Genomic DNA, 26,313 nt, shown 5'->3' on the forward strand with positions numbered 1-26,313 from the left:
TGTAACACAGACAAGATGGCTTTGAGGCAATGGGAAAATTGGAGAAGTGTGACCTCTCAGGGCCCTCTTCCTTCCCTCATCTTGTCTTCCTTCCTCCTCCCAGACCCTCAACTTTTTCAAGCCCTAGTACCTCACCTTCATCTTTCCTTTGATTACTGAGAATCCTTCTAGAAAACCTCTATCCAAGAGCAATATTATGTGAGCCACCCATGTAATTTTAATTTTTTCTGTCCCACATTTCAAAAAGTGAAAATAATCATGTAAAATTAATTCTGGTAAAATATTTTTATCCAAAGCATTATCAATTCAACACATAATCAATATTAACATTGTTAATGAAATATTTCCATTATCTTTTCATTCTAAGTCCTCATTCAAAATCCAACATATATTTCATACTTAAAGCATATAATTTGAGCTAGCTGCATTTCAAATGCTCAATAGCCACATTTAGCTAGTGGCTAACATATTAGATATTACAGTTTTGGGACCCAACATATTCCAATTGTACTTCTTTTCTCTGTTTCAATCTGACTTTTACTCTCATCTTTCCAGTTAAAACTCTAGTTGCCCTTTATTCAGTTATAGAATGAACAAATTATGGGAATGAAAGGCACAACATAGGGAATATAGTCAATGATATTGTAATAGTGTGGTATGGTGACAGATGGTAGCTACACCTCTGATGAACATAGCATAATTAATAGAGAAGTTGAATCACTATTTTGTACACCTGAAACTAATGTGACACTGTGTGCCAAATATAGTTAAATTTTTATTTATTTTTTTAAAAAGATTTTATTTATTTATTCAGGAGAGATAGAGAGGTAGAGAAACAGGCAGAGAGAGAAGCAGGCTCCACGCAGGGAGCTTGATGTGGGACTCGATCCCGGGTCTCCAGGATCACGCCCTGGGCCAAAGGCAGGCGCTAAACCGCTGAGCCACCCTGGGATCCCTACTTAAATTAAAAAAAAAAAAAAAATGTTTAACTCCTGTTGCCTCTTGTCTAAGACATCTATTAGTGGCCTTAACAAAAGTAATGCAATAAGTGTGTGTTTATTGTCTTCTCTTTTGATAAAAGAACTATGTTCTTTTCCAGTTAGTTTCTCCATCTTTCTTAGCTAAGCAAGTTCCTGTGTTTGGAGCTGCAGAATCTGTAGAATGGGTAGAAATGTATGACTAAGAAGCAGAGAAAGAATTTAACAAGATATCAAGTTGAATTATTTACGAGCTAGGATATAATGTGAAGGGACATATAAGAAAATAGACTTTGAAGACATTAGGTTAAGTGAAATAAACCATTCACAGAAGGACAAATACTGCATGATTCTACTTATATGAGATATCTATCTAAGGTAGTGAGATTTCATAGAAGAAGAGAGTAGAATGTGGGTTTTTGGATTTTTCAAATCACAACTAGGAAGGAGAAGGAAGAGGGAAAATGGAGCCAGAGATAAAAGAGGAATGTAAGAGGCTGGCATGTGAGAAACTCTGGAGGAGATTCAGAGTAGAACAGAATTGGGGCTGGAAGAAGTTTTTGAGAAGTGCAGTTCACAGCTAGGATCTGGATCTCCTTCAATATTCCATAATAGACTTGGTTAAAAAATAGAATTCATTTTAAATAGCTTTTAGAGGAACTCTTGTTTCTTCTCCAAGTGTGACAGAATGAGCTGCATGGACTTCAGGAATTTATAGGGTTACATATCCTATTCTAAAATGAGCATGGTATAATGGGGCGGGGGAGTACAGGTTCTAAGTCAATTTGTATAGGCTGTAAGAGCCTCTGACTCTTAACTAGCTCTGTGACCTTGAGTGAGTATTTGGGTCTCTGTTTCTTCAACTGAAAGCTGGAGGAGTCATAGTATCTACCAGAGAAAGCTGTTAAGAGTGCTTAATATGAATGAGATTAGGGGCACATGGGTGGCTCAGTTGGTTAAGTGTCTGACTTTTTATTTCAGCTCAGGTCATGACCTCAGGGTTCTGAGATCAAGCCCTGTGTTGGGCTCCACATTGGGCATAGAGCCTGCATAAGATTCTCTCTCCCCTCCTCTTCCCCTTCTCCCCTTCTCACTCTCTCCCTCTCTCTCTTAAAAAAAAAAAAAAAAAAAAAAAAAACAGTATGTCAATGAGATTATATGCATGAAAGCACCTATGGTGGATCTGACACATAACTATTCATTAATTATAATTCCCTTTAGAATAAACTCACACCAAGGAACTTATTAGGGTTATAAGATTCCAAATTTCAGAGATCATATTAAAGCTTAAGGAAAAGGACTATATTAACTGCTTCCCAAAAAATGGTAGCAAGAGACAGCTCAACTGCTCTAACTTTTGCAATCTCACGCCCTGTAGTGCAATGTCCTAAGGCTTTTAAGTTTAAAAATTCCTTTGTGAAAATTAAAATTCCCAGAACTACTGATATGATCCAGCAATTGCACTACTTGGTATTTACCCAAAAGATACAAACATACAGGTTTGAAGGGATACAGGTACCCCACTGTTTAGAGCAGCATTACCAACAACAGCCACACCATGGGAGAGAGCCCAAATGCCTATCCACTGATGAATGGATAAAGATGTGGTGTGTGGAATATTACTCAGCCATCAAAAAGAATGAAACCTTGCCATTCCCATCAATGTGGATGAAGCCAGAGTGTATTAGGCTAAGTGAAATAAGTCAGTTAGAGAAAGACAACTATCACATGATTTCACCCATATGTGGAATTTAAGAAACAAAACAGATGAATAAATATGGGAAGGGGAAAAGCTGTTATTTAGTGCCAGGATGATCTCAAACAAATGATTTTCCCTCTCTGAGTGTTTGTTTCTTTGGGGAAATATAGAGATAATATAACATTGCTGGGAAGACACTTGAGATATTGGGTATGAGAATGCTTGCCATAAAATGTTTCCATGTATCTAAGGCATGGGAAACCCCAGCTGTCTCCAGATCAGGGCACTACGCAAACTGGAATTGAGTCTCACACTTTGGGTTGATGTCACAAAGGGTCTTGGAAATTTAGGATCAAAACACAGTATTCTGTAGCTGTTCCAAACCTTCTGCATATTGAAATCAAAAGGGGGGCTTTGTGAGAAGTTCTGTTTCCCACCCATTCAGATGAAGGGATCTGCAGTACAGCGGCTCTTTTAGGTGATATGAGCATGCACCAAGGTCTCAGAACCATTAGTAGAGTGGAAGAACCTTTACACAGTTATGGAATGTAGGTTCATGCCTAGTTCTTGCCTAAGCTATGTGACTTTGAGCAAGTTACCTCACTTTTCCGGACCTCAGTACCCTCATCATTGTAAGTAGCAAGTTAAATGTCTATATCTTTTTACTGGCTGTAATCTCTGAAGAACTTTATGTTTTGAATGTCCTAGGATTCTCATTCTAGTCAGTTCGTGTCACCTATGAATTAATCCCTGTCCAGGATAGTTGGGGGGACTGAAGTGAATCAGAGATTGTATATTAGTGGTATAAAAAAGAATGATCCTAAGATTCAGTCCTGACAACGAGATCAGTGCCAGATATCTGCAGATGATATTTTGACACAGTACAAGCATCTATAAGCCATTTTGACACTAGTATTTCAACTCACCTGAACCTGATTCTGTCTAGAACCCTTAACAGGTAGGCAATCTTATTAAATATCATGAACCAACAACCTCCACTGTGCATTCTTGGTTAACGATCAAATATTTAAAAGTCTGGCTTAAGGATACTATGCCATTGACCCATTCATTCATTTATTTAATACTTAATATCCAAATATTTGGTGACACAATTTTCCAGCTATGTGTGTCCATATTTACAAAGAATTATATATGTAAGTAATTTACTTCATCAAGAAGCAAAATCATATAGACATGTGGTACATGAAAAGTTGCTAAATACATCACTAATCATCAAGAAACTGCACATCAAAACCACTATGAAATATACTTCCCACCTGTTAGAAGGCAATTATCAAAAAGACAAGATATAACAAAGTGCTATTAAAGATGTAGAGAAGAGGGAACCTCTGTGCACTGTTGGTGAAAATGTAAATTGATGCAACCACTATGGAAAAGAGTATGGAGGTTCCTCAAAAAATTAAAAATAGAACTACCATATGCTCCAGCAACTTCACTTCCAGATATTTACCTGAAAAGAACAAAAAGGCTAACTCAAAAAGGTATATGCACTCTCATGTTCTTGCAGCATTATTTACAATAGCCAAGATATGGAAACAACTAAAGTGTCCATTGATAGGTGAATGGATAAAGAAAATGTGGAAGAATATATACAATAGGATACTATTCAACCCTAAAAAAAGGATAAGAGGGACGCCTGAGTGGCTCAGTGTTTGCACCTCTGCCTTTGGCTCAGGGTGTGATCCTGGAGTCCTAGGATTGAGTCCCACATTGGGCTCCCTGCATGGAGCTTGCTTCTCTCTCTGCCTATGTCTCTACCTCTCTCTTTCTCTCTGTGTCTCTCATAAATAAATAAATAAATAAAATCTTAAAAAAAAAAAGATCTTGCTGTTTTCTACAACATGGATGGATCTTGAGGGATTATGCTAAATGAAATAAACCAGAGAAAGACAAATACTGTATAATCTCACTTACAGGTGAAATCCATGCCACCACTACCCCACAAGAACAAGTTCATAGATACAGAGAACAGATTGGTGTCACCAAAGGCAAAAGGTGGGGAGTAGGCAAAAATGGGTGAAAGGGGTCAAAAAGTAAAAACTTCCAGTTAAAAATTAATAAGTCATGGGAATATAATGTATATAGCATCGTGACTATAGTTAACAATAATATATTGTGCATTTGAAAATTGAGAATAGATCTTAAAATCTCTTAACACAAGAAAATCTTTATAACTATATATGATAACATGTTAACTGGGCTTATTGGGGTGATCACTTTGCAATATATACAAATATTGAATCATTATGTTGTACATCTGAAACTGATATAATATATGTCATATCTCAACTAAAAAATTTTTTTTGAAAAGAAGTAAAATAATGCTGAGATGTTTTTGGCCATAGGTCCTCCTTGGGTAAACCGCTGCCTCTGACTCTAAAGAAACAAACAACAACAACAACAAAAACTCAACCCACAACTATAGGGGGAGGATTAAAAAGAAGCCTGCAGCTTCTATAACTAAAGCTAGGAGTTCAAACAATGTCCTTGAGCTCCCCATCTTTTCCAGCTCTTAGTTCTGCTTCTCTTTGTAGTTGGCCACGTTCTTTCCTATAGCAGAAAGCTTCACAATGGCTTCCAGCCATTGGCGCTTACATCAGCCATATAGCTCACACCTCAGAGGAAGACTCTTTTGTCTCTCCTGATAGCTCCAAGAAAAAAGTTCTAGTTTGGGTCATGTGCCTGCCTCTGAACCAATTGTTCTGGCCATCAAGATGGAATCGTCTGACTGGCCAGACTTGGGGCTTGGGTGAACTTAGCCCCACTTAAACCATGTGGAAAGAGACAATGGAAAAGCTGTGTCAGGCTTTAATAGTCAGGCTGGGTGAGGAAGAGGAGGCAGATGAGGAATAGTAGCTTTGGTATGAAAAAAGCAGGCAGGCTGAGTCCACCAGGCTAGGGGTAAAGGAATTAAAAGGGAGTAGCCCAGGGCCTAAAAATCTCAGAGCTGATTGAAAAGATTAATCTGGTTCCACAGCAACCTTAAGTATCGCAAACTTAATTTTTTTTAAAGATTTTATTTATTTATTCATAAGAGACACAGAGAGAGGGACAGAAGCAGAGACACAAGCAGAGGAAGAAGCAGGCTCCATGCAAGGAGCCCGATGTGGGATTCGATTCCAGGACTCCAGGATCACGCCCTGGGCTGAAGGCAGGTGCTAAACCGCTGAGCCACCCAGGGATCCCAACTATCACAAACTTTAAATTCAGCAGAGAGTCTCCTGGAACATCTAAGGTGTTGCCCAGAACAAAGCTGTGCAGCACTATGGACAGCTGCAGGGATGCACCAAGCAGTCTTTCTTGAAGTTGACAGATGCAATCTCTTTTTTGCTTCAGACCCTGAGTCCTAATCACTATTTGCCATCACTTAAACCATTGATTGCTTCTCAAAATCTCCCCCTGTCCAACACACCTGAAGGAAATGATACACTTCTATCTGTAAAGTGGTTATTATATTAGTGATTTGAGAGGGAGAAGATGGTGAGATTTTTCAGAAGGAAAGGGCATGCCCCAAGCTGCCATGGCAGGGACATAAGGATGCTGAGGAAAGGAAAGACACAATTACATTTTTAAAAGCCCTGCAGGTGATTCTGCTATAATCTTCCTTCTCTTCTATGTTGCAGTTGAGAATCAGACTGATTCTAAATACAGACTATTAACCCTGTGGGTCATCACCTGTGGCACTACCCACCTAGTCACAGCAATTGTCTACAAGATAGCCACTCACAACATAATCCAAGTCTCAATAAATACAACATATCCAGTGGTGACATCTGTAAACATAATGTTAATTTTTTTAAGGTTATGCCCACCCTCTGACCCAGTAAGTTCAGTTTTGGAAATTAGCTCTAAAAGAAATAGAAATATCCATGCAGAAAGAGCTTTAAAGACAAAGATTTTTTTATTATAGATTTACATATAATATGAAAGAAATGAAGTAGACTAAATGCCAAGGGAGGAAATGATGATAGCTGCCACACTGATGGAACACTAGCCATGCATCAGGCTCTGCAACCATTACATCTAACCCATGGAATTCTAACAACAATCCAGTGAGCTTGGTATTGTTTTTATCTGATGCATTTATTGTTTTACAATTAGGAATTCAAGACACATGGTAGGAAATGCAGATTGCAGTTTTATGTAGTGATTAAATGTAATAATTATGAAGAGATTGTAATAACAGAAAAATTATCAGGTGGTGGTATTAAGTAGGAAAATTAATAGATGATATGGTATCAATTACATACAATGTGCACTAAAAAAGGACTTGAGGGGATCCCTAGGTGGCTCAGTGGTTTAGCGCCTGCCTTCAGCCCAGGGTGTGATCCTGAAGTCCCAGGATGGAGTCCCACACCGGGCTCCCTGCATGGAGCCTGCTTCTCCCTCTGCCTGTGTCTCTGCCTCTCTCTCTCTCTCTCTCTCTGTCTCTCATGAATAAAAAAATAAAATATTAAAAAAAAAGGACTTGAAAACATATTAAAATGCAACCAATGGCTGTCCTTAGATAGTAAATTACCTTCTTCATAATTTTCTATATTCTCTAAACTGTCCATAACAAGCATGATTGATTTTTTAATATTAGCAAAAATAAAACAAATTGACTATTTAAAAGGTAACTTTGGAGTACCTGGGTGGCTCAGTTGGTTAACCATCCAACTCTTGGTGTTAGCTCAGGTCATGATCCTCATGGATTGTGAGATCAGCCCTTGACTCTAGGCCCTCATAGGGCTCTGTACTAAGTGGGGAGTCTGCTTGAAGATTCTCCCCCATGTTCCTCCCCTGACTTATGCTGCTGTCTGTCTCTAGAATAAACAACTCTTAAAAAAAAAAAAAAGGTAACTTCATGTACACTAAAACATTACTAAAGCATGTACACTAAAGTATGGTCCCTGGGTGAGTGGAATTGTGGATTTTGTTCTCTGTAGTTTTTTACTTGTAATAATCATTGTTTTTGAGATAAAGAAAAAATAATAGAAGAAACCTATTTAACATATAAAAAGATGGGAGAAAATGCCACTTTAGTCTCTATAAATCCAAATAATTCATTCAAAGCATTTCGGGTTTCCTTCCCAACCCTTTTGCCACCAATTCTTTGTAACTTAAAATAATAGACCATTATCAGTTTTTGCCTCATGGAAAGTCATCCCTTGCAGCATTGTAAGCCACAAACAGCAGGAAGTCACATTCACCAAGCTGCGCATTCACAAAATGCGGGAAGTCAGGAGTCAGTGTGAGCAACAGCCTGGTCTGCAGAATGTTTCACCAGTGTATCATAAATGTTAAGTGTGGGTGCTGTGACTGAAAACAAAGAAACTTTCAAGTCTTTTGAAAGAGAAGAGTTTTCAACTCTCAGGAGCCAACATAAAGATTTAAAAGATTAAACAATTAAATAAATAAGATTCCAGAAATAGAATCTTCCATAAGATCTCCCCATTCCCAAACAGAGAGATACAGTTTCTGTGGCACAGGAAAGGCAGATCCTAGGATCATATAGCCTTGTTATGTATACCAAGAAACAAGTAGATCTTCCTCTATCCTTCTTTCCTCAATATGACTCTCTTAGCCCGAGAGTAAAAAAAATATCGTCTTTTACTTGGATTATTGCTATGTCCTCTTTACTTGTCTCAATACTCCACTCATTCCTCTTATTTTCTCATCACAGAAAAGCCAAAGCGATTATTTAAAAACATAGATAAGACCATTTCACCCTCTGCTTAAACCTTTGATGACTGTCACATTCCATGGCAAATAAAATGCAAATTCCTGTCCATGGTCTAGGAACTCCTGCAACATCAGAGCTGCCCTCTCTCCACCCTCCACCGTCATCTTGGGCCACCCTGACTTCACCAGCTTCCCCGCAGCCACACTGGAGTTTGCTTTCTCAAGTATGCCAAAGTTTTCTCCACTACAAGAGCCTTTAGAGCTTCTGCTGGAAGAACTCTCTGTTCTCTTTTCATGGTTGTCAGCTCCTTTGAAAGGCCTTTCTGATCACCTGATCTAAGCAGCTCTCCTCCTGCTGCTGCCTCCAATAGTCTCTACGGTGGCAGCCAATTGTTTTCTTCCTAGTACTTGTCATAATTGGTAATTATGCATTTCCACCTTTGTTTACTTTTTATCATCTGTCATCCAGAGTATAAAACCCGTACTATACTGCATTGTAGTACTTCCCAATGTAACTCTAGGATAATGCCTGGCAATTAGTAAGTCTTCCTGGAAAAAGCAAACAATTTGTTGACTACACGAACTAGCTCAATTCTGCCTTTATTCATCATGTGCCCTTGCACAGTTCACTTAACTTCTCTACAACTCAGTTTCTCCCTCTGTACAATGAAAATGCTAGTTACCTATCTATAGATAAATGCTTGAGAAATGGCTGGCCCAGTAGCTGCACAGAGCAGGCTCTCCTATAATTACAGCTTTCACAGTGAAGGTTATGATGGGTTGGGCAGTTGATAGAGAAATCCCATTTTCATCTTGTGAACTGATAGGCAGAGTTTGTTCTTCTAACTGGTGATAAAAAAAGAAAAAAAAAAGAAAAGTAAAAAGTACAGCACCAGACATAGAATGGATGCTTAATAAATGTCTAATGATGAATCAATTGTAAGATAAAAGCTTTAAAATTTGAACCTTTAAAAAGTTCACCATATGCATTATTAATAGTTTTAAAAATTAAATACAACTTGAATGTCAATCAACAGGAGAGCCTGGTACATGAATACAACAAAATTGTGTGCCTAATAGATTGGAGTATAAAAACTAATAGTTTTTTCACATCCATAGATGAAATTACCTTTAGAAACATATTTAACATATAAGAAACAGTTTTTATACTAATAGTTTTTTCACATCCATAGATGAAATTACCAAGGCATGAAGAAAAGAAGAACCTTAACAATACACAAGTGAACTTACTTAGAAAAAACAACTATACTTTTGTACTGATATGTCCAGATTGGCCATGAACTACCTCCAGATTTACAAAGGGAGCTTGGGTAAAATGAACATTATCCTAAGAATCAAAGCCTAGCACAGGACACCTGTGTGGCTCAGTGGTTGAGCATCTGCCTTTGGTTCAGGTCATAATCCCAGGGTCCTGGGATGGTGTCCTGCATCCTTCCTGTGGGGAGCCTGCTTCTCCTTCAGCCTATGTCTCTGCCTCTCTCTGTGTGTCTCTCATGAATAAATAAATAAAATCTTAAAAAAGAGAGAGAGAGAGAGTGTGTGTGTGTGTGTGTGTGTGTGTGTCAAGGCCTGGCTTCTCATCCTGATCCTAGCATTAAGTAGCTACTTGATCGTGGGTGGGCACCTGCTTCTCTCAGCCTCATTTTGTAAAATGAAAGCCCTGGACTAGATAATCCCTAAATTTTGCTGATTCTAGCATCCTGAGAGTTCAATACTTCATTCACCATTAACAGCTCTTATTATCAATTATAATTTCCTAACTTATAATGACTTATCTACATTGCTTAACCTCATGAAATAATCACTGATACTCTGATGGTGGAAGAACCCAACAGGGGTCCATAAATGGGCAAATGGGGCATTACTGCACCACCTTAATTCTTTATAATCCAAAATTCATATTTGCAACCTATGGCATGAGCTCAAATGACTTTGTATGTAATTTAGACAAAATCGGAAACCTTAAATTTTCCAGATTGATACTCTACAGGATAGTAACTCACTAAATAACTGCCAATTCTTACCAGTGACATTACATGATAATCTTACTACCCCTAAAATGTAGTAACAATTAACTAAGTACTCAAATCATGACTCAAAACTTGTAGCAGTAAGAACAGTGTGAATAATGTAGCATGTCAGCTAGGTTTGGGTTCATAACCCAGCTCAACCCTTATTTGCTATAAGATCATAGGAAAATCCCTTAACTCCATGAGCTACTGTTTCCTATGGAATGAGAATAAGAATGTCTCCCTCAAAGGCTTATTAGGATAGAATAGGGGCACCTGAGTGGCTCAGTCAACTAAGCATCTGACTCTTTTTTTTTTTTTTAAGATTTACTTATTTATTCATGAGAGACAGAGACAGAGACAGAGAGAGGCAGAGACATAGGCAGAGGGAGAAACAGTCTCCATACAGGGAGCTTGATGCAGCACTCAATCCCAGATCTCAGGATCGTGCACTCAGCCAAAGGCAGACACTCAAATGCTGAGCCACCCAGGCGTCCCTGTATCTGACTCTTGATTTACACCCAGGTCATGATCTCAGAGTCCTGAGATCAAGCCCCACATATGACTCTGTGCTCAGTGGGGAGTCTGCTTGAGATTCTCTCTCACCCTGTCTTTCTGTCCTTCCTCCCCAACACACAGAGTATATTCTCTCTCTCTTAAATAATAAATGAATAAATCTTTTTTTTTTTTTTTTAGAAAAAGAGATGTTGGAATTACATTAAATGACACATATAAGACATCAGACTTTTTGCCTACTATGCAGGATCCTTTTTCTTATCGAAAACTGGGCCCTCTCCATTTATAGAAGGGCAGAAGGAAGCTCAGAGTAATGGTGGTTGTATCTCTGCCACAAACCAACTCCAAAGCTCAATGTCCAAGAAGTCAGCACTTCCTAGTCCTAAATCAAAGCATAGAACCATAGTTGGTTTACACCCATGCTTAATGAACAGCTATTCATCTTTCTAACATTTTTGAGCACTTACTCTATTCCAATCACTAATCTGGCTGCTGGAGATTGATATAGAAGTAAGATACATTCTTTATTTTTTTTAAGATTTTATTTATTTATTTATTTATTTATTTATTTATTTATTTATTTATTTATTCATGAGAGACACAGAGAGAGGCAGAGACATAGGCAGAGGGAGAAGCAGACTCCATGCAGGGAGATCGATGTGGGACTCAATCCTGGGATTCCGGGATCATGCTCTGGGCCAAAGGCAGGCACCAAACCGCTGAGCCACCTAGGCACCCAAGATACATTCTTTAATGAAGTTATGGGCCAGTGAGAAAACACTTTAAAAAAAAAAAAAAAAAGAAAAAATGCAGCATAATGGGTAATATAAATGGAGATATGAAGAGTTCTCTGAGAGCACTAAATCCTAAGTATTTGAGAAGGCTTCAAGGAGGAAGAGACATTAAACTGCCTCTTTGAGATTAAACAGGAATTCACTATGTAGAGAACAGAATTCTAAGAAGAGAAATTATATTCTCAAGGCCATAAAAGCTCTAATAACTAAAATTGTAGAGTAGAATAGTAACATGTGGAATGCTGGGAAACTGGTACAGTGTCTGTGTTGAGACAGATCGTGTCTTTAAAATAATTACTCTAAAAGTAGGGTATTTCCAGAATAAGAGCAGAAAGAAGGAAGTACACCAGATAATTGCAGTAATTTGGCCAAAGAAAAGGTCTGACCTTAAGCACCGGCAGTAGGAATGGAGAGGGGAAGTAGGTTCAAGAATCATTTAAGAGACAGAACAAAAAGGATTTGTATCTGATTCTATTGTGATTGTTTGCTTCTTTTGCTGAACTGAGCTGCTTATATTCAGGGCAATATCTTAATCATCTTTGTCTCCTGCTATGACACAGTATCTAGCAGTGGTACATAATAAACAATAAGTAAATGTCTACTGAGTCAATGAGAAGGAACTATTGAAGATGGCTGCAGATTTTTTAGCTTGCATGTTTGAATGGCTGATTGAACTAGAAGATTAAAATATAAGAAGAAGAATAGCTTGGGATAGAGACAGGACTTAAGTCTAATTTGGGGCATTATAAGTATGAGGTAACTATGGAACAACTAGGTAGAAGGTGGATATCTAGGATTGGGACTTGAGAGATACTAGAAAATTGGCTTGGGAATTATGGGAGAGGGAGATGCTGAGGGAATAGGTTAAAAAAAAATCAGATCTCCCATGCACGGATGGAAATTTGAGCCTCTCTTAGTAGATTTTCCAAGCTCTTCTCTTTTTCCACTATCTACCTGTACTCTTTCCCCTCCCCTCAGCTGTGTACCAGCTCAACCCTCCTTGAATGCCAGCAGACTCAAATCCCCCATGTAGATCTCAGGGGAAACACTCCAGTTACTTCTGCAAGGCTTCTGTAACTCCCTCTTCTTGCTCACCATCCAGTCACTAGAAAGCCTAGATATGATAGAAGGCTAAGATCCATATCCTCTACCATCCCTCTCCATCCTTAGCACTCCCATGATTTTCCATTTGAGTAAAAGACTCACAAAGGATATAAGAAAGAGAACTGGGAACCTCAGTTTTACAAGAGTAGAAATCATAACCTGTCCAGAAAAGCAATATATACACTATAAACATTCTTACACAGGAGGATTCCTACACAGAGGCAGGAAAACTGGTGTTTAATGACAACAACAATAAAGGGTAATAGATCATCAATGGCCTACTACTCCACTCTTCCTGATAAATCAAAATTTAGCCTCCCACTTCAAGTACTTTCAAAGATCTGAACTTTTGCAGAAAAAGTGAGATGATTTAACCTTGTTAATTATAGGTTCTCACATGATTCTCTAGCTCATAAAAATAATATGACCTTACATTTAGCAGAGGCCATTTTATTTCAGCAAAACTCAAATTGCTTTAATAAATTTATTTCACTGCACGTCAAACCATTCCCTACTAGTAAAGAGAAGGCATAGGTGGTTATTTTTAATTTTGTTAGATCTTCCCACAAAGTTATCAAATGGTGGTTCAAGGCTGCAGATCAAGACAGCACAAGATTAATATCTCAAAATTCAAGTCAGAGGCTGAACACTTAGTTCAGTAGTTTGCCCACTAGGCCAGGCTGCCTTTCTTCATGTTCCTATGCGACTACCATCCCATAAAAATCATCATAAATAATATTTTGATTAGAAGAAAGAAAGAGGAGCACCTGGTTGGCTCAGTCGATTAAACAACCAACTCTTGATTTTGGCTCAGGTCATGATCTCAGGGTCATGGGGTTGGTCCCATGCTGAGCTACGTGCTCAGCAAGAGAGTCCGCTTGAGACTCTTTCTCCCGCTTTCCCTGCCCCTACTCCTGCTTGTGTACTCTCTCTCTCTCTGTCAAATAAATAAATAAAACTTTAAAAAAGAAAAAGAAAGAAGGAAAAAGACCTTTTAAGAATCTTTTTTTGGGATGCCTGGGTGGCTCAGTCGTTGAGTGTCTGCCTTTGGCTCAGGGCATGATCCCAGGACTCCAGGATCGAGTCCCACATCGGGCTCCCTGCATGCAGCCTGCTACTCCTTCTGCCTATGTCTCTGCCTCTCTATGTGTGTGTCTTTCATGAATAAATAAATAAAATCTAAAAAAAATTTTTAGAGGGGGGAGGGGCAGGAGAGGGAGAGAGAATCTTAAGCAGGCTCCACACCTAGTGCAGAGTCCCACATGGAGCCCCACGTAGAGCCAAATCTCATAACCCTGAGATCATGATCTGAGCTGAAATCAAGAATTAGTTGCTTAACCAACTGAGCCACTCAGGTGCCCCAACCCTTTAAGAATCTTAAAGAAAGAGCATCTAAACATCTGGGATTAGGAAACAAGGCCCAGACAGGTTAAGTAATTTGCCTAACATTATACAAATATTGGGAAGCAGAACCAGATACAAGCATGGAACTTTTATTTACTTTAAATTTTTTAAAGATTTATTTATTTGACAGAGAGAGAGAGAGAACACAAGCAGGGGGAGTGGCAGAGGGAGAGGGAGAAGCAGGCTCTCCAATGAGCAGGGAGCCCAATTCTGGATTTCAACCTAGGACCCTGGGATCACAACCTGAGCCAAAGGCAGACACTTAACCGACTGAGCCACCCTAGCACCCCAAGCACAGAACTTTTCATTCATTTTGCAAAAATTATGGCTCTTACTATTTTTATAAAAATCATAATTCTTAACATTTATGAAGTATGTATTAAACTACTAAACATTTGTTCTAAGCATTTCCAAGCATTAAGTTTTTGATCCTACAATTATATTCATTTTACTGGTGAAGACAGTATAAAATAGGTTAAATAATTTCCTTAAAGCTACATAGCTAGGTAAGTAAAGAAGGCGGAACTTGAATCCAGGTCTGTATGACTAAGTCCAAATTCCTTACTATTATGCAATGCTGCCCACAATGTCGTAGAAGTTCAGAATTTGAAGCATCTTCTTAATTATCCTTCTTAATCCCATACTGCATTCATGAACAATCCTCCATATCTCAAACATAATGATCCAACCTCTGCTTGAACACCTAGTGATAGAAAATGTACTGCGTGAGAAGGTACCTAATGTTATTTTAGGGCAACTGAAACTCACGTACCTGAGTCTTCTAATTTTAGGGCAACTGAAACTCACGTCCCTGAGTCTTCTACTCACTAGTGTAAGATCTAGATAATAATGGAGCAGTGACTCCAAAGGATTTTAGAAGGAATAAGCAAGGAAGGAGGTGGCAACTCCAAGGACAGCAAGTTAAATTTATGTGATCACATGCAAACAGATGTAACCTTTCTGGTTTTATTTCTTTCTGATCTCATGGAAATATTAATCTAGCGACAATGCAAAGAAGGTATGCCAATGTGGATGGATAGCTGAAATCCTCAGGACCAGGAAGTATCTCTTGGCTGGTTCTTGTGCTATGAACAATTCACAAACTCTGAAGGAACGTCCAGGGACATCTCAGCAAGTGGGTGTCAGTAACAGTTTTGCAGTTACTTCCTGAAGAGAATGTACAGATATAGCCTCCAAAAGCTCCAAAATTCACCAATTGGTAGGATATTTTTTGAAAGACATCTGGTTTAATGTGAAAGTTAACTGCAACCTGCTGATGGGAAGATAAGGCTCTCTAATGGCTTATCATTACAAAATCCAAGGAAAACCCCAATTCACTCTCCCCTTTTGCTTTTTCTTTAGAGCTGTTAATGTGCCCATCATGGGGCTTAAAACAATACTCAGAGTGTGTATAAATGTGTAATAGCACATAACAGACCTATAACACTGGAATTGGGAATTAAAATTAGTCTTTTCCAGTTTGGGTATGAGGGTCTTTGAAGAGTTTTATTTAAAATGCAATAATACCAGGGTGCCTGGCTGGCTCAGTTGGTAGAGCACGCAACTCTTGATCTCAGGGTCATGAGCTTTAGCCCCACAACGGGCATAGATAGAGCTTACAAAAAGAAAAAATTACAATAATTGCTAGTATGTTAAAGCTAAAATGGATTGTTTACGGATTACAAAGTTTCTGTTGAAGATAAAATGTTTTGGAAATATTTGTAATGGTTGCACATTCTGAATGCAATTAATGCCACTGAATTATATGCTTAGATGATTAAAAGTGGTTAAAATGACTAATTTTATTTTATATATTTTACCACAATTAAAAAATTTAACAATGCAATATTCTGGGATGCCTGGGTGGCTCAGTGGTTGAGCGTCTGCCTTCCACTCAGGGTGTGATCCCGGGGTCCGGGGCTCGAGTCCCGCATCGGGCTCCTTGCATTGAACCTGCTTCTTGTCCCTCTGCTTGTGTCTGTGCCTCTCTCTCTGCATCTCTCATGAATAAATAAAATCTTAAAACAAAACAAAACAAAAAAAAAATAACTGCAATATTCTAAAAACCAGTGAATTGTATACTTTAAGGTGATAAATTATATAGTATGTGAATTATATTCAAGCTGCTAAAAAAAAAAAAACAACCCAATGGAACCCTCAGAAATGATTCAGTCCCAGACCTCGTTTTATAATTGAAGAAATAAAGGCCCTGAGAGGGTAAAGGGAGTCTACAAAGGTGGTACACATTTTTCCTGTTAAAAATACTTCATTGTAATTTTACATTATGTATATATTCCGCAACAAAAAGATACTTTAATTTGTGTGACAGTCCCACAGCAGAAATCCGCTGCATCTTAATAAATCCTAATGAATAATATTATAAAATATGACTGACTTATTAAGATTTGCTTGATCCCCAGACTGCTAGAAGATGTCTTAAATAGGAAATACCTGAATAACTTCTCTTTAATAGTGAGCTGTAAGACCACTTGAATTCCAAGGCGAGGCGCTAATTCTCAGATTCCTGAGAGGAGAGGAAAACTTGCCCACTCACATCCTGACTGACACGCTCCTTTTGAAGCCTTCACAAAAGAACCCTGAGGTCCTGGCCTTCAAGCCTTTGTTGGCTGAGTGTCACTAGTCCCCAAATGGTGTTGAACAAAAAGAAGCTCAGTCACATCCCATGAACAACTTATACATTGATGGTTAGTCAGAAAATAAAGAGCTTATGAACCAAGTAAAGAGCTAAGAACACATCCTCAATAATTCCAGCTTTAAAAAAAAGAAATAGTCACATAGGAAAGTAAAATGGAAAGTATAGCAGAAGTTCCTGAGCCCAATAATTCTCAATAGTGGTGTGCCAGTATACTTAGGTATAGAGGTTGGTTACTTAAAACTAACATACTAGTGTTTGGAAATCATTTCTTTCCTTAAAAAAAATAATAATTCCCATGCAATCAACATGAAGCTAAGGTCACCTCATGGCTCAGCCTTTGAAAGATGTTGCATTCAACAATCTAATATAAACGGGACAGAATGAAAGTGTATATTTACCTTTGCTCCCTCCCTAAATCCATATAAATTGATATTAAAGAATTAAAAAGTTTTTTAAAAACCCCTACAAGAATATAAATCTTTAAAAGAAGGAGGGGGCATCTGAGTGGCTCAGTCAGTTGAGCATCCAACTCTTGGTTTCAGCTCAGATCATGATCTCATGGGTCATAAGATGAAATCCCACATCGAGGCTGCATGGGCTCCACACTCAGTGGGGTGTCTGCTGGAAGATTCTCTCCCTCTGCCCCTCCCTCCACTCTCTCTCTAAAATAAATAAATATTTTCAAAAAACACGCAAGAATAAAGACAATGGGAAAAAATAAGGATGAAAGAAACCACTGAATTTGGAGAAAATAAAAAGCAAATAGAGATACTAAGTTGGTGACTTAGCAAAGGAGAGGAAGTTGCAAAATTACTGAAGAGAGAGGTATTGATAACATGTGAACTGATTTTTCTAATACCTTTTGTCACAGAAAAGTCCCAGGAATTGACAACATTACGTATAGCAATAGGGACTGGTTCTAAATCTGCATGCAACCTCTACTTCCTCTTAGGATGGAGAAAGCTATAAAAAAAAAAAAAAGACCTTCCTATCCTTTTTTAAAAGCCAGATAATCTTTTAAAAAATAACATTTTTTGAGTATATCAAAGAGCTCAGGTCAGAAGGCAACTAAGTAAGAGAAGTTCCAAATAAACTCCCCCAAGGAGAAATAAGACCCATAAACCATTTACTTTTGCAGAGAATGAAAAAAAGTAATAGTTGTCATATAAGCAGGTAAAAAAACAAAAAATATCAACTCAGATATTAATGACTTGTTAAAGGACAATGAGGGGTAACATGTCAGCTTGGAATAGCTGGAGGTCCCAGACACAAAGGGAATTAGTACTCACTCACAATCTCTTCTTCATGGGCTTCTATCAGGTTGCATTGTTAATGGATTCTTTCAATCTGGAAACTTATTCTTCAGGTCTAGAAATTTTTCTTCTAGTATGTCTTTTATATTTTCCTTCCATCAATTTTCTTTGTTTGCTCATCCTAAGTATCAGATTTCAGGACTGATTTCCTAATTTTATCATTATTTTATTTCCATTTCTTTATCTTTTCCACCTTATTCTCAAAAGATTTTTTTCCAATGTCATCTTTAATATTTTCTATTGAATTTCAATTTCAGTCTTCAGGAAAGGCCTGCTGCTATGTTAACTGCAGCAAGCCTTATGTTACTGTCACTAGGAGGTTTTGAGGAGGCTCCTGGAAATGGCCGCTGGTATGTACTCCATGTTACTTAATGATAAGGTTGTTTTGTGTGCCTGGGGCACTGAATTCTGTTCTACCAGCCTGCCTAGATTGTTTGTACAATGTGATTTAGGGTGAACACCTGTTTTCCTTCTGAGAGTTTAGAACTTTAATAATTGTGGCTTCTTACACAAGAAAGAGTACTTAAATAACCAGCAATAAAAATCCTGGACTCTAAGTCTTTAAGAGGCCTTATACAGGCAAAAACATTGCAGGGGACATTTCACTCCTGAAGGCCAAAGCATGTCCTGTGTGAAAACTCCTCACCACGCAGACGGAAAATTCTGGAAGCTTGTATACTCTGCCTCATGTGCCTTTCCTTCACCGATCCTGCTGTGTATTCCTTTGCTGTAATAAACAATAGCTGTGATTACAACTGCCTCTGATTCTGAATCCTTCTAGGAATCACTGAATGTATGGGTATTTTGAGAACCTTCCAAACTTTCAGCTACCCTTTTCTCCTTTTTAATTTCTGTGTATTCTGCTTTGTTCTCTAATTGTACCTCCTTTTTTTTTTTTTTTTTTTTAAACATAGCACTCCATTCGTGTAAGGGATGTAATATCTTCTCTCCTGGAGAATTTTTTTAATAGTTTTTTTATTTAAATTTATTTTTTATTGGTGTTCGGTTTGCCAACATATAGAATAACACCCAGTGCTCATCCTGTCAAGTGTCCACCTCAGTGCCTGCCACCCAGTCACCCCCACCCCCCTTCCACCACCCCTAGTTCGTTTCCCAGAGTTAGGAGTCTCTCATGTTCTGTCTCCCTTTCTGATATTTCCCACTCATTTTTTTCTCCTTTCCCCTTTATTCCCTTTCACTGTTTTTTATATTCCTCAAATGAATGAGACCATATAATGTTTGTCCTTCTCCGATTGACTTATTTCACTCAGCATAATACCCTCCAGTTCCATCCACGTCGAAGCAAATGGTGGGTATTTGTCGTTTCTAATGGCTGAGTAATATTCCATTGCATACATAGACCACATCTTCTTTATCCATTCATCTTTCGATGGACACCGAGGCTCCTTCCACAGTTTGGCTATTGTGGACATTGCTGTTATAAACATCGGGGTGCGGGTATCACAGCATTTCATTGCATCTGTATCTTTGGTCTTGGAGAATTTTAATTCTAAATTTTGTAGGTATTGCCCCCATCTACTGTCTTTTTTCCCCTTCTACTTGGTATGGTCTCTCTTTTTATTTTTGGACACTTTCCTTAAATATTTTGTGATGCTTGATTGTTCAGTCATCGCTATTGATGGGAAGCTAAAAAGCTGATGGAAATTGTTTGCATGGCTAAGGCTTGTTCAGTGCTGGGATTGACTGTTCGGCAAGCTGGCTTCCTTCATAGGGGTTATCAGGATACACAAGTCTTTTACCTGGAAACAGTTTTTCCAGAAAAGAGTATTTTAATTTCCTCCATATGAAGTATAGGCAGGGCTGCTGCATTTTTCTAAGTATTGTGGATAATGGTTTTCAAACCTTAGTATACACCTAGAAATAGGTATATGGGCCTCTTACTCTGGGGCCAACAAGTACCTGGGCTTAGCCCATAGGTGTCTGCCCCTCAACTCCCAGCTCCTGATAGGTAGATCTCTCCTGCTTCTTCCTCCTTCATTTCACCCTTGTCTGGCACACACCACTATATACTTTCTGTGGCCTCAGGGATCATCTACTTTCTACTCCCTTTACAGCTATATGTCCCCTCTCTCATCACTGTCAGACAGGTTATGGAACAGGAAGCAGTCTCCTCTGCTTCCCCAAGAGAAGCCCTGTTTTTCTTAAGTACACTGCTAATCAAATCAGAGAAACAAAAGAATGGCAAATATAATAAATGTGAGACCAGGACAGAGGTTGCTGAACTCTTACAAGTTCTGGAAATTGTTACCCTTGATTATTGGTTCCAAATTCCTTAGGTCCCATCCTCACCTGCTGCTTCCCTAACCCATACATACTGTATGTAAACAAAAAATAAAAGTTAAAAAATAATAATAACCTCTTTTATTATTATACAAGAAATATAAGGTTATAGTAGAAAAAAAAATTCCCTATTCCCCACCACATACACTCAAATAGAAATTTAAGTTACCCATAATCCCTCTACCTACTATTATTAACATTTTGGTATATTTCTTTTCAAGCTTTCTTGTATTCAAGACTGTTGACTTACCCACATATATAATACATATTTTACAAAACTGAGATTTGTACTGTGCACATTTTTTTTTGTTATTGTCCTTTTCACTTGATAAATAATGGCCATCTGGGGCTCCTGTGTGGTTCAGTCAGTTGAGCATCTGCCTTCAGCTCAGGTCATGATCTCTAGGTCCTGGGATCAAGCCCTGTTTCAGGCTCCTTGCTAAGCAGGGAGTCTGCTTCTCCCTCTCCCTCTGCCCCTCCTCCCTACTCATGCTCACTCTTTCTCTCTCTCTCTCAAATAAATAAAATCTTTAAAAAAATAAATACACAAATAATGGCCATATGCCCCAGGTAAATATAATCCACAAATTCATTTTAATTATATGGATCTACCATAACTTATTTAACTAATACCATATTGATGGACATTGAGGTTGTTTTCAATTGTATGTTATTATAAATATTGCAGGGGTTAGCATACTTCCATAAATGTCTGCATATCTGTCTGATGTTAATCTCAGCCACAGAAATCTCAAAGTCTAAGACTAATTCATACCTCACCAACAGTGGCCCCTTTTGCTCCATAATTATTAACACTGCATATAGCATCCTTTCAAGTTTCTCATCAACTGTTAGACAAAAATTATATTTTATTTGTATTTCTTTTTTTTTTTTTAAGATTTTATTTATTTATTTATGAGAGACACAGAGAGAGAGGCAGAGAAGCAGAGACACAGGCAGAGGGAGAAGCAGGGAGCCACATGTGGGATTAGATCCCCGGACCCTGGGCGGAAGGCAGACGCTAAACTGCTGAGCCACCCAGGGATCCCCTGTATCTGCATTTCTTTGTTACTATGTTTCCACGTGTTTATCGGCCACTTGTTTTTCTTTGTGACTTGCTTGTTCTTGTCCATTTTTCTTTTAGGATGGTCAGCTTTTTTATTCCCTTGTAACAGTTCTTTGTGTACTAAATATATTAACTTTTACCCTGAAACATATATTGTGAATTTCCCCCAATTTATCATTTTCCCTTTTACATACTTAGGGTGCTTCCAGACAGAAGATAGAGACTTTTCTTAATCAAATCTGTCCATCTTCACCTTTATAGTTTCTGCCTGTGGTGTACATTCTTCACTCCCTCCCACTCCAGCCAAAATATTTACCAATATTTTTTCTAGTACTTTTATCCTTTTATTTTTTTACATTGAAATGCTTAATCTATCTGAATTTATTCTAGTATATGGTGTGTGTATTAGTCAGGGTTCTCCAGAGAAATGGAACCAACAAGATACGTTTGTGTGTGGGGGGTGTGTGTGTGTGAGTGTGTGGAGAGAGAGAGAGAGAGATTTATTTTAAGGAACTGGCTCATGTGATCATGTGTTGGGCAAGTCCAGAATCCACAGAACAGGCCAGTACCTGCAGACCCAGGGCAGAGCTGATGCTGCAGCTTGAGTCCCAGGCTGCCTGCTGGCTGAATTCCCTCTTCCCCAGGGAACCTCGGTCTTATTTCCTCTTAAGAGAGGTCCACCCACATCATGGAGAGTAATCTGTTTTATTCTGAGTCTAGTGGTTTAAATGTTAATCTCATCTACAAACTACCTTCCCAGAGACACCAAACTGGTAGTTGACCAGTTGCCCAGCCACATTGACAAATAAAACTGACCACCACAGTGTGAGTCAGGACTCTAACTTTATCTTTCCCCTACCTTTTCTGAAAGGGGGCTCCACCAAGCCCTGATTCCTTCAGGTTCTCTTCTGTTATTCTGAGGGGCTAAAACCATATGTTCAACAACTTTCCTTCTCTCTGAGAGCAGCCTTCCTTTCTCTAGAGCCTCCAGATGTTTCTTTCAGGTCTCTAGATCAAATGACAAATAAAGAAGAACAGCGGGTGTGAAAGAGTCCTCTAGTCTCTGAAAGTGGGGAGCTTGAGCTGCAGTAGATAAAAGGCATGCCTCATCCTGATATCTGTGGGGATCTTTGCCCATGACACTTCCTCTGCAGGAACAGCCACAAAAACATTTACTTCATGCTCTAGCAAGCCCTCTAATGCTTGTTTCTCAACTACAAAGCTGAGTCTAAGAGCTCTAAAGCTTCCTAGCCAGGACATTTTGAGGACATGGAGACCACAGTGAAAAGTTCTAAACATGGAACATCATCATTATTATTATTAAGCACTAGCCATTAAGTACATGAGAACTTCAGATGAAAGTTTCACAAACAGGCAAGAGTGTCATATATCAAGGATTATAAGTTTCTAAGTGCTTCACACTTATTTTGTGATCAAAACAGAACAGTCATTATATATACACTATTAATAAATCCAGATTCCCTTTTAAAGGTAATTAATCAAGTCTGAGTTTCCCTCAGGACTCTGTGATCACACTGAAGATTCACATCCTGGTCTGTCTGCCCCAGAACTGCAAGGTTTTACACCCCTTGGCTTGGCAGGAATCTGTATGTGAGGCCTGTCTTAACTCTAAGCGTGAAGGATCACCAGCGGAGCATCATCTCTTGCCCTGTGGAGGGTGTTAAATGCCAACTCCCATTACATGGGGACCAGAATGGACTCAGGGACATTGGTAGCATGCCAGGCTGCCAGTCTTCCAGTCAGGCAACTCAGCCAACCTGCAACAAACACTGCCTGGTCTAGCTATTTAGAACTGAATAATTGGCACAGACATAAATGCCTGCTGACTTGCATTTGGTGCCCCTATCTGAATTTTAATTCTTTCATTATACCACAGAGCATCCTTTTTAAAGGCCCAGATCTTCTCATAATAACTAGACTCTTCCTAAGATACCAGAAAAGCTGAATTATTCTTTGGGCCTTTCTGCTCTGGTTGCATTTAATATAAGTTGGTACTTACTGTCTGGGTCAATCGAAGAAGAGATTAGATGAGTAAGACTCAACTCCCTTTTCTTTTTTTTTTAAGATTTTATTTATTTATTTATGAGAGACACACAGAGAGAGGCAGAGACACAGGCAGAAGCAGAGGGAGAAGCAGGCTCCATGCAGGGAGTCTGATGTGGGACTTGATCCTGGGTCTCCGGGAGCATGCCCTGGGCTGAAGGCAGGTGCTTAACCGCTGAGCCACCCAGGCTGCCCTCAACTCCCTTTTCAAAAGTGCAGGGAACGTTCTAAAATGCCTCCTTCTGGTAGCATAGATGTGCCTTCTTGGGTGCCACAGAAAGGGATCTTGAAAATTCTGACTTTTAGTGTGGGCTTCCCAGTGAATCAAGGCACTAGCAGCCCATAGACCCTGTAAGGTTGTGGCAGTGTGGTTTGTATCTGCCATGATAAAAGAGTTTTCTTGCTGCTTCAATACTCATAAGTCCTCATTGAGACAGCAGGTGACTAGAGGGGGGAAGGAATTCTGTTCAGTGTATTTTTTTAAATCCTTTGGAAAGCTGGATCTAAAGAGCCAAGCTAAACATAAACATTTTATGTCATTGTGATTCTTAGCAGGCTGACACTGAGTAACAGAGCGTCAAAATAATGTGCTTTATATAAGCCATTTTATTCATTCATTCATTTTTTATTCATTAATTGAGCAGAGTGCCTCTGCTGTGTCCCAAGCTCTGGGTAGGATCCAGCCCCTACCCTCAAGGAGTTGAAAGTGATTGTATGGGGGAGTGGTTGGTGAGGGTAAAAAGGAGAGGTCAGAGGAGACAGACAAGTAAATACAATGTTAATATAGTGTGATAATTCCTAAAACAGTGATGGTTGGAAACACCAAAATTCAGATGGGGAAAAATTTATTAGGAAAGGTGCCCTAAAAGGGTGAGAAGGAAAGGAAAGGCTTTATAGAGGACAGGAAGGTTTAGCTAAGCCTTGGATATGAGTAAGAGCTCATGAGGCAGATGAAGAAGTAGGCAGAAGAGAAGGAAGGGAATTCAAGTCAGATACAGGAGAATGTACCAAATGAAGGAGGCATAAAACAATATGGCATATGCAGCCTATTATAGCTTGGTATGGCTAAACATTGGGAGCATGGGAAGAGAGCAGCAAAACTGGGCTAAAGAAGTAATCAGGAGCCATATCTACAAGGATTTACACTACCATGGAACATATATCCCTGAAGTAATGTGTTCAATTAGTTGTACCCTGGAACTTGGGGTCACCTGGCACATAACATGACTACCCACATGCATCCCTTTGTTAAGGCCTGTAGGCCAAGCAGATCCCCCAAAGAGCCAAGGGTATAGCACATTCATTGTTTGACCTGGTTAATATGCTAATAAAGTGTGGACTGTCACAGGCCCAGGGCCAATGCCCTGCAGCAGCCACTGGGGATCTGCTTCCTTATCACTCTCCATCCATTAATTGGTATCCATTAGATACAGTTATGCAGCCCCCAAATGATATCTGTATCCAGCCCATCTTTCCCCATCTTGCCTTCAACAATGTCACAAGAGACATGCTTTGCTGTCATCTGGATATTCTCTGCTCACTCCACATCCCTGCTCAGCCATTCTAATGGCCTTAATCAAAAAAGGAAATTAGATTACTCTGGCATGACCTGTTTCACTGAAACACTACTGGCTTAGAGAGATTGCTGCTTAATTTGTAAGCACTCATAAGCTATTAGTAGAATAATCTTTTATGGAATTTTGCCTAGAACTGGTGCCAAACTCACAAATTCATGGTGGAAGTGAGGAGGGAAAAATTAATTGAATTTCCTAAAAATCAGGACATTTGCCCATCCTTAGTTCTCCAGTATGATTCCTATTTTCTATGAGTCCCTCAGATTCTCAACAGTGGTTCTATGGTCTTACTAGGAAATCTACCAATAGCCTGCATAGTAATTTGTTTGATCCAGGAGACATGGACTCTCTTAAGACAGCTCTTACCCCATATCTCCCTTCTCAGGGGCTTTAGTCCCTTTTATCAGGTTGCCCCAGTCTTTAGTTAGAATAGCCTTGTTCTTAGCAGAGAAGAAACAGAAAAACTGGAGTCACCCATCTATCTTTCTGGTTCTTTCTTTCGTTCTGTTTCTTAAACAGCTGTTATGTGTTCTTAGTGACTATAATTTTTTTTAAACTTTGGCTGGCTCGGAGCATTAACTCTCATATTCCATACATTTTGTTTCAATGTTTAACATTTTCCAACATTTAAAGTGCACAAGGCAAGTGCTTGCAAAGAGACAATTGATGGTCCTTGAAACCAAACATTTGAACTTAGTCTGAGTCACACGGGATTTAGTGCTTCGAAAATTCTCTCAGAGGTGATACATCATGAGGAAATCTACAGGGGCAGGAACCTCGCAAATCAGTCTTGACAGGAGAGAGTCTTTGAGCTCACCCCCTTTTGTACAATTCCACTTCGATATGTCTCTTTCGTATTGAGCATAAAGATAAATTTAGAATTAAAAGGATAGATTAGCTCTATGGACTTCAGTCTCTTAATTTGTAAAATGAAGAATTCCAGTATGGTGACTTCTAAGATCCCTTCCAATTGGAAAGCTGCACAGCCCCAGAAAACCGAAGGGAAGAAGAGAACTAAAATTCATGGAAGGACTATTATAGACTAGACATTGTGCTAGACTCAACATCTGTGACCTCATTTAATGCAGAGAATAATCTTATGAGCTGGCTCTATTTGGCAGGTAAGGAAG

General features: G+C 38.9%; 1 long non-coding RNA gene across 12 annotated transcripts in view; it reads right to left on the bottom strand.

The window, feature by feature from the left end:
- The window catches only part of LOC144322580 (uncharacterized), a 181,043-nt gene that overhangs the window by 37,843 nt on the left and 116,887 nt on the right, over window positions 1-26,313 (bottom strand). For 5 of the 12 annotated variants that reach the window (XR_013388201.1, XR_013388198.1, XR_013388192.1 and 2 more), the window contains 3 exons: window positions 22,405-22,553; window positions 18,155-19,938; window positions 15,994-16,207 (listed from right to left, as the gene is read on the bottom strand). The exons of 2 other annotated variants lie outside the window; for them this stretch is intronic. This is a non-coding gene — a long non-coding RNA (uncharacterized LOC144322580). Of the gene's footprint in view, window positions 1-14,328; window positions 14,913-15,993; window positions 16,228-18,154; window positions 19,939-22,404; window positions 22,554-26,313 lie in introns of those variants that run through there. 5 more of the 12 variants (XR_013388190.1, XR_013388193.1, XR_013388196.1 and 2 more) reach the window with 5 other exon arrangements.

This window comes from Canis aureus, chromosome 10 (assembly GCF_053574225.1).
Source record: "Canis aureus isolate CA01 chromosome 10, VMU_Caureus_v.1.0, whole genome shotgun sequence".
Classification (NCBI taxonomy): Eukaryota; Metazoa; Chordata; class Mammalia; order Carnivora; family Canidae; genus Canis; species Canis aureus.